The 13946-nt window shown below is 44.6% G+C and overlaps 1 protein-coding gene and 1 long non-coding RNA gene across 2 annotated transcripts in view; both read right to left on the reverse strand.

The window, feature by feature from the left end:
* Positions 1 to 13946, reverse strand: part of LOC111270232 (uncharacterized) — a 42953-nt gene that overhangs the window by 11238 nt on the left and 17769 nt on the right. The gene's annotated exons all lie outside the window — the stretch shown is intronic.
* Positions 5893 to 9708, reverse strand: LOC111270234 (uncharacterized). The gene is made up of 3 exons (XR_002686211.2): positions 9574 to 9708; positions 8656 to 8734; positions 5893 to 6442 (listed from the first exon to the last, which is right to left on the reverse strand). It is a non-coding gene; the product is annotated as an uncharacterized LOC111270234 (long non-coding RNA).

A 13946-nucleotide genomic window follows, 5' to 3' on the forward strand; every position in this document is an offset into this window, starting at 1 on the left:
GAACGTTGCTACGATCGTCTCAGTTTCCTGAATGACAGGCAGAGAAGCTAATGCTTGTGATGGCCCTATTTGCTTCCGCCTACTGTGTAGGTCAGTAACTGTTCGAATGCGTCATAGCGGTTGGACGAAGTCGCGGATGCCGCAAGGGTGCGCGGATTAAACTCAGGCGCGGGAAAGGCGCACGTGGCCGAAGCCATCTTTCCAAGCTGCCGCAATCACGGTAATCACCAAACTCTACTTCATCAGCTCTAGTAGTGGGCTCGCTTTGTCGTTTATCGAAATGGAAACAACCGCTGCAATGACCAGGCAGTTCGACAACGTATGCGCATCTATAATAAAACTATCTTCAATACATTGTGTAGTATATGCTAGCTCGTCCCGTTAACTACATTGAGTCAAAAAGAAGCACTGCGGTCAGGAGCGTGCGTTGAGATCTTTACTGGTCAATATTTGCTAGAAGGAAAATTTTTTCTGTTGGCACGCGATATAAATGAAGTAAAAAAGTAAGTTTACCCTGCATTGAAATAATACACCACGTGTTTCCGTTGCGATTGCCACATACGGGCAGGATGTCGAGCAAATAAGTCGTATTTGCGTCGACACTCGTGCCTTGTGCAACTGTTGTCAGCGAGAGGAGGACAAATCGTTCTAAGCGGCTTGCGGAAAGACTTGTAGATGCGGAACTTCGTGATGCTGCAGTGATAGCGTATCTGTCTATTAAGCCTAAAGAGGCGTAAGGTGGTCTAAGGCCAAATTCACACGTAGGCGCATTTTGTATCGTCTTGAAAAGGGGCAGCGGCGTCCGAATGTTTAACGGTAGTGGCACTGACATAAAACTCCAAGTGTCTATTCCAGTGAACACGACGATGGATTCTCAATGAATAAGCAAGTTGCAAGACTGAGATCTGTCACAGAGTATTTGACAGCGATTCACGGAAGGAGTCACGTTGCTATCGAAGTTACCAGTTCCTAACCACTCGAAGTCTGGGCAAAAAAATAAGAGTTCTGAGACAGTGGTGAACGTTTCGGTTGATCTCATAAACATCTGTTCGGGATGGCTGATGGCGTGTTTCGAACTAGGTCCAACCGATTACTGATTCGAATAATTTGTAGGCTGCACGGCGACATCGAATGAGTTAGGGGTTTGTCTATTTTAGCGGTTTCGATGAAGTATATACTATACACGCCCCCGAAGTGATGACAAAAATTCATCTACAAAAATAATTTGTGCTACAGTACCGAGCTGTGGTTGCTGCTCGAGGTGTTTCTAGTAGAAACCTAAAAATTGTGCGAATATAGTTCCCTGAACCACTTTACCGTGCTCTGCGCGTTCCGTCTTCAGTTTAATATAAGATATAAATACAATAATTAGGTGAGAGTGAGAAGTCACAGAATAAAATTGTATTTGTGACGATATTAGTGGATCGGTACTGCCAGTAGAAGCATAAGGGATGCCGTTAGGCTGTGACAGGCCAACTCATTGAAAGGGTCAGATGTTGTTTACTATTTCATTTAGCGAAAAAGGAAAAACGTGGAACAACGAGTGGCTAACTCGGATCCAAGAAACTAAGCTCTTCTGTTCTGTTCTTCAGGTTGGATTCTTGCATTGACCACTACCCACTCAGTGTTCTGTTCGCCTTCTGATTCCACCTGGAGAAAAGGCCATGAAAAAAAGGTGTGCGTTACACGTCCAGCGTCCGCTTTTTACTGGCTGCTTCCTTTAGACCTATCAAATCGAAAATGGGGACTATAGTAAAGAGTAGCCTTATCCCAACGGCAGCAGTTGTCACTATTCGCTAAGGAAGCCGCTCTGCCTACCACGATCAACCGTGATAGAAGCCAACCCGACCCCCAGTACGGTGTACCTATGTTTGTGTGAAGGTGACCGCCGCCGTTACGTCTACTGAAGTGAACCGACCAGACGATAACCGTGTCGAGACATCAGGCCGACATCAATGGCCTGGTGCAGCAGCAGTTTCAGAAACGGGTGCAGCACTAACGCTTGGCCACGTTAGCCTGCTCAGCTGGTCTCGGCTTCCATTAAGTGTTTTTAGAGATCGCAATCGCTACCGCTCTCACTTGCGGCACTCTGTGCTAGGACGAGACGTGAAGTAAAAGAGAGCAAGAGCGTGAGTTAGTGTGGAAGTCTTACAGTAAGGCCTATTTTTTGCCGTTACTTCGCATCTTCGCCGGACCACCAAATCCTAAGCACTCACTACCCCCAAACACGCAATTGCAGCAGTAGCATCACCATGACCACGGTAGTTCTGGCAGCAAGCGGTAACACCAAGCGTCAATGGCAAACTTTCCTCCCAATGGCTGACTGCCGTTAATATTAGAACGGCGGTATCGCTAACACCCAATGCAGTGGAAGCTTTCCCGATCCCTTCCCACAACACACTAAACCATTTCGTATTGGCGCCGCAATGATAGAAGTGCTGCAAGGACCGCGAGGGTTTCTGAGTGTTGTTATTAATAGGCCAAAAGTGACGGCAGTCGGTCGCCATTCTAAGGATAACGCGTGTGCACTGAAACATACACACAGACAAACAGACAGACAGTCACACACAGCAAAGCGTAACGAAATAAAGTCGGTTATAAATGGGAGAGTTTGAAATGTGTGACCGACCAGCCTGTGTTGAAACGAGTGGGGCCGTAGTTACACGACGTAGTAGGTATTATGGCACTAGCAGCAGGTTTACGAGGTGCCGCTAGTTTTTTCCCAAGAAGGACAGTAGAGAACGGTTTGACTCGCTCGGGCTCGTCCTCCTGCCCATCATGAAGTTGTCGCACTTTTACAGGCTTGCGGGAGAAAGATGTTGAGCGAGGGACTTTTCCTCGCGCTTGCTCGACCCACGCGCAATCACATACCGGCATCGTTCGATGTTGAAAGTGCCAAAGGACATGCCACCAATATTGGCTTAATATTGCAAAAGACTATTTCAAAGGAGGAAGGGAGAGAGAAAGAAATAGAGAAGCGAATACTAGCTGTCCCACCCCACCCCACCCCTTCCCGATAATGCTAAGAAAAGATATCGGCGGCTCCATCGATGTACACATGCAGCGAGCGGTGGCATTAGTGTTGGTCCTGACGTTTGTCTAAGAGTCGATGGGGTTCGGATGGGGAAGTTCGAGAAATCAGATGAAAGAGGGCGGTGTAGTCCCCCCCGATGCACCATGTCGGGTTACTACTACTACCACAGCTGCTGCTTCTAGAATTGGTGGGGGTATTTTTGGATCCTTTTCAATCAAAGAGTTTCTCGGCTACTGCTGTTACCGCCGCCTTTTGCTGCCTCCAACAGACATGGGCTGGGTGGCTATCGACAAAGTAGGCGAACCGGCGTGGCGTCCTCTATTCGGTCGGTGGACTTTTAAGGCGACTGTAGCATAAGCAGCGAAAGCGGCAAAGCCGAGGTCTAGTTCAGGACAGGAGCCTAGCCAGTAGCGACAAAGGAAGACCACAAGGGACTTGTCGTTCGGAAGCCCAGACTTCGTGGAGCCGGTGGCGCTGGCGAAAGGATGCCTATAGGGTCTAGTGTTTGCACTTCGACTGATGGACGGAAATTCGCCAACGGAAAAGGGACCCGCTGCTACTGTCTAGAAATACACACCGTTGAGAGCCTTTGAACAATAACAGCTCCTCAGACAGGCCGGACACGACGACGACAAGCACAAAGGAAGGCTGGCACTATAATCACTACCAGAGCTCCAAACAACACTCGACACTCGGAACCCACGCAAAATATACATAGACTTCCCATACAAACATACGGCACGCGACAAGTTAGTGCAGCATCTCTATACATGCGCTCCTTGCATCTGGCTTCTTAATGTCCCTCCATAACTCATCGGGAGAAAAAGAAAAATAAATGGTGAAGATGTCAAATAACTGATAGAAATACTTTTAAATGTCTTGTCAGCAGTAGTCAATGGTAGAAAATATCAACCTTAAGAGCGGATTACGTTCCCATGCTACGGTACGCGTACGCGCACACTGATCCACTCCACATTGTTTACCGATGGTGGCAATAGAAAAGGTATTATGAACGGAATAATAGAGTGAAAGCGGAATAGAAACGCACAATAACGCTAACAGTGACAGTATATATACATATAACCAGATAATGTAGCCCGCTTTATCTATGAAAGGAAACTATCAACGAAGAGAGATTCCAGCTGGTCAACACGTCCGTATAACACGCGCGGCCAATGAATAGTGGTACTCTTAAATATTACTTTGACCTATCCCCATACCTTCAATTGACGCTTTTTGTTGTTTTTACTAGCAGAACCAACAAGCTGACCGATAGCAAGATTAATGAGAGGGCCAGCGCCCAGTTTTATAAAAGAAATGAGTCCAATTTTCAAATCGATTATACGATCCATGAATGGTTGTATTTATGCAGTTCGAACATATCGAACACGTGTGAAAAACTAGCCCAATTCGGGAAGAAGAAATCGGAGGAAGCTTAGTCTTGCCGCTTGGGGTTATGGTTGTCTCCTTGAGCAAAAAAAGGCGGGGTAGTACGGTTTGGATCAGTTCGATCCTGCTATACCCATTCTGGTTTTTTTCACAAAGTGTTTGCCATAGATCTACGCCACCCCTTAGGTAGTAGGTGCAACGAACGATAAACCTGAGAGCTAGGTACGGCCGCTTAGCAACTTTACAATGTAGTAACTAGAGGACCCTTCAGCAAGCAAGGACAGTCAACGGAAGGGGCGAAGAGATGATACAAAACCAAGCTGAAGCACACCGTTCACTTTCACCTAAGCTTTCAGCTAGCATGCAAATCTAAGGAAAGAAAAGTGTTTTATAGCGCCACAAAGGAAGGCAGTAGGTCCTGCTAGTATGCTGTCCTGTCACAGCTCCTGCTTCATGCGAGACTTTTGACTAGTCCTTATCAGCAGGATGGAAGGCAAAGAAAGGGTATGAAGGCTATGCATCCATGCATGTGCATGTTCGCCCCTCAGATTTTTTCTTTGTTTCCCCTTTCACTCTCTGACGCTATTTAGTTCTCGCTCATACGTTTTTTTGTCCTACTGTACGATTATGGAAGGAGTGCCACGCATACAGTAGATAGATGTCGCTGTAAAAAGTTCCCGCATATTTTCTACCAGTATAGGGTCGACACAGGAATTCATATGTGGGTAGAGTATTTGGTGTGAGTGCGTACGTACGTACGTACAAACCACTTCCACCTTCTGTTGGAGGGCTCAGGGAGAGAAAGGTAACTCGCAGCACGTCGAAGACTTTTGTGCCGCCCTTCGTGCCGATGGTGCTAGTAGTAGCTTGCTCAGGAAGAAAAAATCATGTAAAAAACGGATCTAACTCAGCACTAGGTAGAGAGAAAGAGGAGCACTCGTTTGTATGTTGCGCGACTCTCTTGCGCATCACCATTCGCAAGGAGTTCAATAGCGTTTGTGCAGGACCCTGGCAGCCTTGTTCCTTGACAGCGGTCAAGCGCATCATGCCGAGTGCTGTATATGTTCGCGAAGACGGAACGAACAGCTGGCTGTTGACCTGTCTGGTGTCGTGCCTAAAGAGGTGTCACTCTAAATCCTACTGTGATAAATCAGTGTAGATGAATTACTGGAATTCTGCAAAACAGAGTAGACTAATGCCGGAATGTAAATATTTTGACTGTGGCTTGTCAGATGTCTTGCACTGGATTATGGATCAACTGAAATAGGCTACCAAAGCGACTGATCGATGGCAGTGTTCTGTGTGAGTAAACGTTACACATATGCTTCATAATTTCTGTGTATTACAGTTCTATGTACAATTATTGCCAGGTTACTGCGTATATATATATATAGGTATGTGCAGGCTAAGCTATACTGCTTCGAAGAAAAGTCATTACCGCAATAACATGCTATAGAATTATTGACGATGTTCTAGTTAATTACTGGTATTGCAAACAAGTCCCTATTACTTGCTTTCTAATTCGCTTTCTTTTTGTACGATCTGCTACTATATTGTTCATTATCTCAGATAATTTTTGTAAATTAATATTTTTCCTTCTCTTTATTCTCTACTGTTCTTTCTTTAAACCATTCTCCATTGGTGTCTCGTTATGCTAGCCAATGCATCTAGCTAGTCGCAAAGCGTCCGACGAGATGAAACCAAGCTCCGAATGTCGAAACGTGTTTTGCGCTCATTCAGACAAGATAGAGCTGACGTAAAAGCGGCTAAAGGAGCTGCATCTTGGCAAAGGACTGATCCAACCGAGACAGGCCAGTAAGTTATCGCCAGCACGACTCAGACGACCACCACGTTCTGGGTCGGTGATTTCTCTGTGCTATCTTTCTTTTTCTTTCGTCATCGTTTTCGTTCTTCTGGAACGTCGATGACGTTCGTTGCCTGTTGATGTCTATTGGCGGTTGTACCTCGTATTAGCTGTTAGAGAGGACCGATTTTGCAGACCGACGAAGATCAGGTATGCTAGAATCACAGTGATGACAACGGCGACAATATTCAGAAGAGCAATTAATTATGATAGCAATAGCAGCTGCTACGCTGTAAGATAGTAGGGTATGGCTGAGGCGTCTGTCTGCGCAGGTCAACATTGACTCACAGACAACTGCATTGGTCTCGTTGAACCAATGTCACCGCGGCGTCTTCGATTTGTTTGTACAGGGAAACCTAGCGACATACCTATTGGACATTATTTGCACCTATAAATATTGCATTATTGCACAAAGAATGACTGAACTGCCAGCGTAAGCGAACAGGGTACCAAAACACGAATATAATAGCAGTGTTTATTTTATGCGATACGTTTGAAAAATAAATGGCCCAAAGGTTGTTCCGAGATAGTCGTAAAGGATCAATAGATTTAAGAAATCCGATTGGGCAGAAACACTAACATTGATTCCAGTGGCACCAAGTAGTAGCAGTGAAAAATGCGAGAAAACATCGAATAAATGATACCATGAAAAACGCCATGTGTTTTCTTTCGTTCTAGAGTTGTGGCGATTAACAGGTTACTGCACTAGCTAACTATGCCTCTTAGTCATCGTTCTTCTAAGGCACTAGAGGCGGAAAGCAATGACAAAAAACATAGCACTAATATACGGAGTCATTTACACACACGCCTTCATTCCACGTTGGATCACCTCACTGTTACGATTTACGGTTACAACTGCCAAGATAATCCACTACCACCGCCGCTAACCAGATGCCTCACGATGCCAATTGTACGTAGGGGCATATATATATATATACGTGTGCCTAGTCGCAAATGACAAAGAATCCTGAAAAGCTGTGAGTCCACCGTGGAACACCTATAGGAAACTGTGAATCAGATGGAAGAGGAAGTTATGAACTAGAAAAACTGTCTGATCATGAGCAGCGGCCGATACTAACATTTCTGCTGCTACTAAATTTGTCGTTGCAAGTCTTAGGAGAAGGTGGCGCAATCCTGGTTTCATAATTTTGTTGAAGGGAAATGTTTGTGCAGCTTGTTAGGATAGTTAGCTTTAGCTGGGCGGAAACTGTTGATTACAGTTGGGATTCATATCTGGCGGAGACGTACTTAGGTCGCTTTGTGGTTCTGTATGGTGACGATGCTTGTGTATCTATGTATACGCTAGCGCACGACCTATATATATATATATATATATATATATATATATATACACTATGCGCTGTTTTTTTATTAAACAGATATTCGTTCAAAATCTAATATAGCTTATCATTGTATTGTGATATAGTGTCACCAGAATTTGTATTACTGCCATGGTGCTGAGGCAAGCAGCGTGATATTGTACCGCCGTCTGTTCAAAACCTGTATAATCAAACACAATTTTTCCCACGTTCCGCATAATGTCACGTGAGCTTTCAAATTCAACTAACTATACAAATTTAACGAAAACAAGCACCGCTTTTGTAACGGTGGCAGCTAGTAACTAAATATCGACTTTCTATGTCATATCTCATAATCAAGATAAAGAAAACGCCAACTATTACTGCGTTTGTGTATCGGCGAAGTAGTCGTGTTAAGCACATAATTGAATAGTCATGATAGTCAGTCGATGCGGTTGGAAAGGCCGAAACAGCGTGCGCTACAAAACTGAGCAGGTTAATGGCCTGGACGTTCGTCAGGCAATGGCCTGTACCTTTACATATCTTAACACCATATCAAACGATCGTTACTAATACAAAGTTTTTAGTAGTATATAGTGCATAAGTGCAGCAGTGATCCGCCCAAGTGACGGCCAAGTAGAAGACCTCGATCTTCCAGAGAATGTTAACGGCAGTTTTGCCAAGCTCAAATGCGTGGGTGGCATTAGTGGTGCTATGTTTTTCCGAAGAAATATCCGATTCGGCAGGCGTAGCCTACGAATTAATTTGGCAAAACAAGCAAATACGGTACACTGGCGACGTTGGTGCAGACACTGCATTGAGCCAATAGGTCTGTAGGTGAGCATGCTTTGGCAACGCATACGAGGCGCATATTTCGTGTAGAACATAAGAATATTTCTACCGGCTTCAACAATAGTCCCTGGAGTTGTCGAATCCGGCCCATTTTTTGCCATCGGCAAATGCCATGTAAAGCATAGAAGGACTTCACAGACTTCGCAATACCGGACAGGCCAATGGGCAAAAGTAGCACCGGAAGCAGTCAAAGTCCTCCATCCTTTTGAAGAACTTACTTCATTGTCCCTCAGTTGTCCAGCTTCAGCCCCGTTCTATCTGTTCGGCAGCGAACCTTTTTTTGCTCCAATCTCCTACCTACAGAAAGACAGACAGACAGACGGACGGAAAGAGAGGATCTAGTAAGCTAAGAAGACCTACCGTTTTCTTGGACATCTGCCTAGCAGAATCAGCGGCAATCCCCGAGCTTGCCTTGTACAATTCACTCATCATGGACAAACATACAAACCGCGAATCTTCACAGACGCAACGCGGTATCGCACTTACTAATATGACGTGTCACTGGCGTAATCAACGGTCTTCAGCATACGATGACAACCTTTGCTTGTCAGGACACATATCGTCAATTGGATGGTACAGTTTACTGGCGCTCGATATTGACCAAGTGTTAATTTAATTAATTTGTTATACAATGCAACACACATATGCCGCATATTAGGTATAGCTATATATAAACATTGATATCCTGACAAGACATTTTCCGGGTGTAGAATGGTTCTGGCATGTCTAAAGTGCTGTTAATGTATAAAAAGCAATCCCGCATTGGCTTAATAATGAGCGCATTTGGTGGGTGTGTTAAACACGTCCTACAGGTAAAACAGCTCCAAATGCGTCTTCGTTACAATGGTTTAAACTATTCGGTTCAAAGGCGGGGGCAGCAGCAGAAATTATAATTAGATATAATTAAAATGTATAATTCTATAATATAAGCTCAAGCTTTTCCGCTCTAGATACCTGAATCCCTAATTGTTCGTCTGAAACCTTATAATCACGGACCTAAGGGCCCATATCTAATATATATAGGACCACATGCTTTCACGCACCATTTCGCTGTTTCGTGACCCTGATGCATAAGAAATAAGTTTCGTAGAGGGCGATTTTCAGTAGAGCTAATGAACTGCGGATGAGATACTTACTGTAAACGCTTTTACAGCCGGAGTCGATTTAACTTTCGAAGCCTAAAAATGGTGACAGCCAGGATTGATGTACTCGGCTTGAGGTGGGTTACATATCGAGACTTTCTGGAGACACACGTTCGCTTTCAGTATTTTACAATCAATTGATACATCGTTTCATTAGGAAAAAGGGTTATCAATGCTAAACGTATTGTGATTTAACCTCACGCTGACTGTGGCGCTTCTGTATGATTTGCAGATTTTAACCTTGCTGGACTGTGTATCATGGCTGTTCAATCGCATAGATGAATACACTGTCAAATTTTTCTTTTTCATTATGCGGGCTCGTTGCGCTCTTCAGACGATTAGCAAACACGATACTGGCACTAGAAAAGACAAATGTGGTAGCGACGACGTTTTTGGCACTCATACTTGCCATATCCAACTAGAATAATGGCTCATCTCTGAATAATTTACAAATCTCAGCAAGTTTTTGCAATTTTCAAACTTGACAGCACGCTCGTTATTTTTCGCTAAAAACACACACGTTTCCGTTAACTGTTCACACGCCTCATTCAGCCTCGATCCACAGGAGACCGAATCCTTAGCAAAGCGATTATATCGCCGTCTGTCTCGGAGCCATCTACGATCTGATGGCTTTCGATAGCTCGGCTACCTACTTACGTCCGGTTGTGTTGATATCGACTTTGTGTCAGAGTTATCCACGGCAAAATGCAAAAACTTTTCTTGCTATCATAAAATGTTTGTTCGGTCGGGCCGTACAAAGTTGTCAATCAATATACAGGGCCAGTACGCAAGCAATACAAGATATTAGCGTGCGTATGTTTAGGTGTCTCTTTTGCTACCAGCTTGATTGGTCGATCCCTATCGGCCTCTCGCGCGCGTCGTTACGATTTTGCGGCCAACAGGAACGTCGAATCGATTGTCTGCTGTTCAGCTTCTGTCTGTACCTTCTCTTTGTTTCGATAAACTTCCACCAACTCTGACTGCCGTTTGCTGCGCTACTTTAGTTGACATCTGTTTACTTGCGCGGTAAGCCATGCAGCGGCCACGAGCAGCGTCACTAGCGCCTACCGCCGATGCCGCTGTAGACGGTGGCGTTGTGGAGCAGCCCGCTATTGGCACCAGACAGGTCGGTGCATGTGCGAGGCGTATCAAGTATATTGGTTCCATAATGGCGGATTGAGGAACCAACAGCAAACTCAGAGACAGACATGCATGGGTAGCATTCTTGTGAACAAGTGAGCCGATGGCCAACGTTGCCATTGATAGTGATAAGAGGCAACGTGGACGACGACGACGACGGCGGCGGCAACAGCAGAGGTGTCAAGGGATGAATGGCTGGGTGAGGTGAACTGTTGCCGACAGCAGTGGCAACGACGCTTTTGTGCTAATTCTGCTCATAGTATTGGTAGGCATCGATCTACGGATCAATTGGTCAGTGGCACCATGCCGCTCTCGACCATGCACCAGTTAACAGGCAATTTAAGCTATAGTCGTCGATGAATGCCACTGTCGAGCTGCATAACATGGAAAGCGTAGAAGCTCTGTTTCCCTTTTCTCTATCTTTTTTCACAGTACCGGCGCCGTTGCCAACGCTGACAAGGGCGACAAGGCAAAAACCACAAGCATACCGGGCGCCGTGGTGAACTACTGAATAGACGGACGACGCGGACAGACAAACACAAACGGAAGGAATTATCGACAGTGGTGAACCACGCAGAAGCTAGGCAGGTACAACAACGATCAGCCGGCCGGTATAAAGCGTAGCCTTAGCAGCCATAATACGTCGCTTGGAAAAGATCTTCAGATCTTCGAATCTTCACTTAGTGTTTCTCGACTTAGTTTTCTCCGATGCATGCTTCTTCTACTCCTCACTGAGATAAATGTTTCGTTTGTCATTGTCTTCTCGTTTCATCTCGTCTAAAATTTCCCTTGTGGTTAGACAATCTCGAAACCCCTCATCGCAGTGACAGCATACGTGGATGCTGAGGTGGTAATAGCGAGCGATGAAGACGGCTGAAAAGAAGCGACGATGCTTGAAGAGTGACGGTAACATGCAGTCGACGAGCTGATGGACACGTAGTGAAGATTACAGGGTCTGTCAGCTTTCCGATGAGAACGACGAACGCAAAATGGCTGGCAAAATGGAAAATGGGGGACGTAACAGCTATGGGGGAGCATGGAGAAAAAGCAACGAAGGCCAAATTGATGAATGCACTACAACTACTATGCGCGTGGCTGCGGTGAAACAATCTTTGTCATTTAATTTTCTCAGGAGCAAGCGAGGGCAAATAATTAACGTATAGATAATTAGCAGATTTCGATATTTTGGTGATTGGTGTTCGGTCCGGTCGGATCCGATCCGACCATATTCGAAAGAACAAGCGTGTCTGTCCTTCTTAACATGATGAGCAAAAATGACTGGTTAATTACTTTTCAACGGTAAGTTATAACAGTGAAAGCAGTATTGCGGGTATGTCCGATCAGTTGATTTGCTATTGTTTGTGTCAAGTCCACAAAAGCCTATAGATATTGTCGCTAATTTAACACACAGCATGGCGACTTTTTGGTCGTCGTATGAACATCGCTTATCTCTTACCTTTCTATGGCGACTTTCAAATATACTTACGCATACGTAATTCTATTTAAACAACATGTATCACCAATCTGTCATCGTTCCTGTGACTATTTTTTTGTGGTTGTTGATGACACGAACGGCTGGGCAGGCGAACGAAGAAGCGACGTTATCAAAGTTGGCCAGGACGTGCACACCATAACAGACAACCTGTGCGGATCTGCTTGCAAATCGATGCGTCGTCTTATTCTCCAGCTAATAAAAACCTGCTTTTAGAGCCGCTGTCGCCATGAAGGACCGAGGAAGTGAACAAAGTTAATGTCCCAATACAGCTTAGGCGCTTTTTTCACGCGCGGGTAATTGAACGACAAATTATAACGATACAAACTCACTTGTAAGCAAAAAAAGAAGGGTTTACTCGTGCATAGCTGTCACGACAACTAGACATTAAGTCGCTGGACTGGCACACAAGACAATCAAACGGACCGCTGGCGGACAAGTAGCAGACTCACTGGCGCTAGCATCTCTACGTATCTTTGGGAATAGCGGATGCTGCTTCGGACAAAACCGCCAGGGTCGCCGCTATGACGAAATATCGTTACTTGTTTGTGATTGGAAACGAGATTTCGGTGGAGAAATCTCCAAAACATAGTTACCACCATCGATCGCCACGATGCTAACAGCACAGACAACGACGTATTGGCAGTACCGAGTGTCCCTACCGGCAAAATCTGCAAGCGTAAATACGCCGCATGGACGTCTACGTTGGTAATCTATTTTACGTTCGACACGCTATATAATAGATGCAAAAGTGAAAGTTGTAGCTACCACACGAAACGCGAGTAGGAGCGCGCAATAAGGCCCACATTATACGAACTACCTTTGTACGACACATACAGATATATTCGCTTGATCGAAAGTATTGACGACCTCGTCACAGTAGTCGTCTGGCGTAGTTGATTAGCGGCGGTAAGGCGTCGCCAAATACGATGACTACATCAGCTGTAGAAGTATATATATATATATATATATATCTGTATATGCAGATTTCAGTATGATGAACATGTGTCTATGGTATGTGTGATAGTCGTCATAAAAATCACGCTAATATGCCGATCATCGTCGATACGTAGTCTGTAGTAGGTCTGCTAAAACCTAGATAAAACATTTCTGGATATAACTGGCACATGCAAATGAATTCCTTCATTTTACATTAAACAAACACAAAAAAACACAGAAGGAATAATGGAAATATGATGAAATGAAAAACTCAATAGTATCTTGGGCAAGTTCCATTAATAAAATGCCGCGCTTAAACTATGGAAGCTTTCTCCAGGAATGAAACTCAATCGAGGCTGAGCAAATCGTGTATCAGGTAAGAACGAATACGTCCATTACAGAATAAAAAGCATTCTTTAGCGTCTATTCCCCGTTGTTATTTACGCTCGATGGGTAATGCTCTGTACGGCTGTTTACGACATCGCTGCAGTTCATACAAACGAGCGGCCATACCCGACACCGTCCGTCATTCTGCACGCTGCACATATAAGAAGTACAAATTACCACTGATGCTACATGGTAATCGTGACGCTTGAATAAAACACTCTCGAACATTACTAACAAGGTTTTCTTAACATTATTAAAATTGCAATTTTATTAAGATTATGTTAAGATTTCTCTATTTTTTTAGGTCATATCTGTAATTCTATCCTGTAAGCCCATCCGCAAACGCCAACGAAAACATTCCAGCTACCAGGACATATTATACGATTGATCTATCTATCTATCTATCTAT

The sequence above is a fragment of the Varroa jacobsoni genome, unplaced genomic scaffold (assembly GCF_002532875.2).
Source record: "Varroa jacobsoni isolate VJ856 unplaced genomic scaffold, vjacob_1.0 scaffold_1457, whole genome shotgun sequence".
Taxonomy (NCBI): domain Eukaryota; kingdom Metazoa; phylum Arthropoda; class Arachnida; order Mesostigmata; family Varroidae; genus Varroa; species Varroa jacobsoni.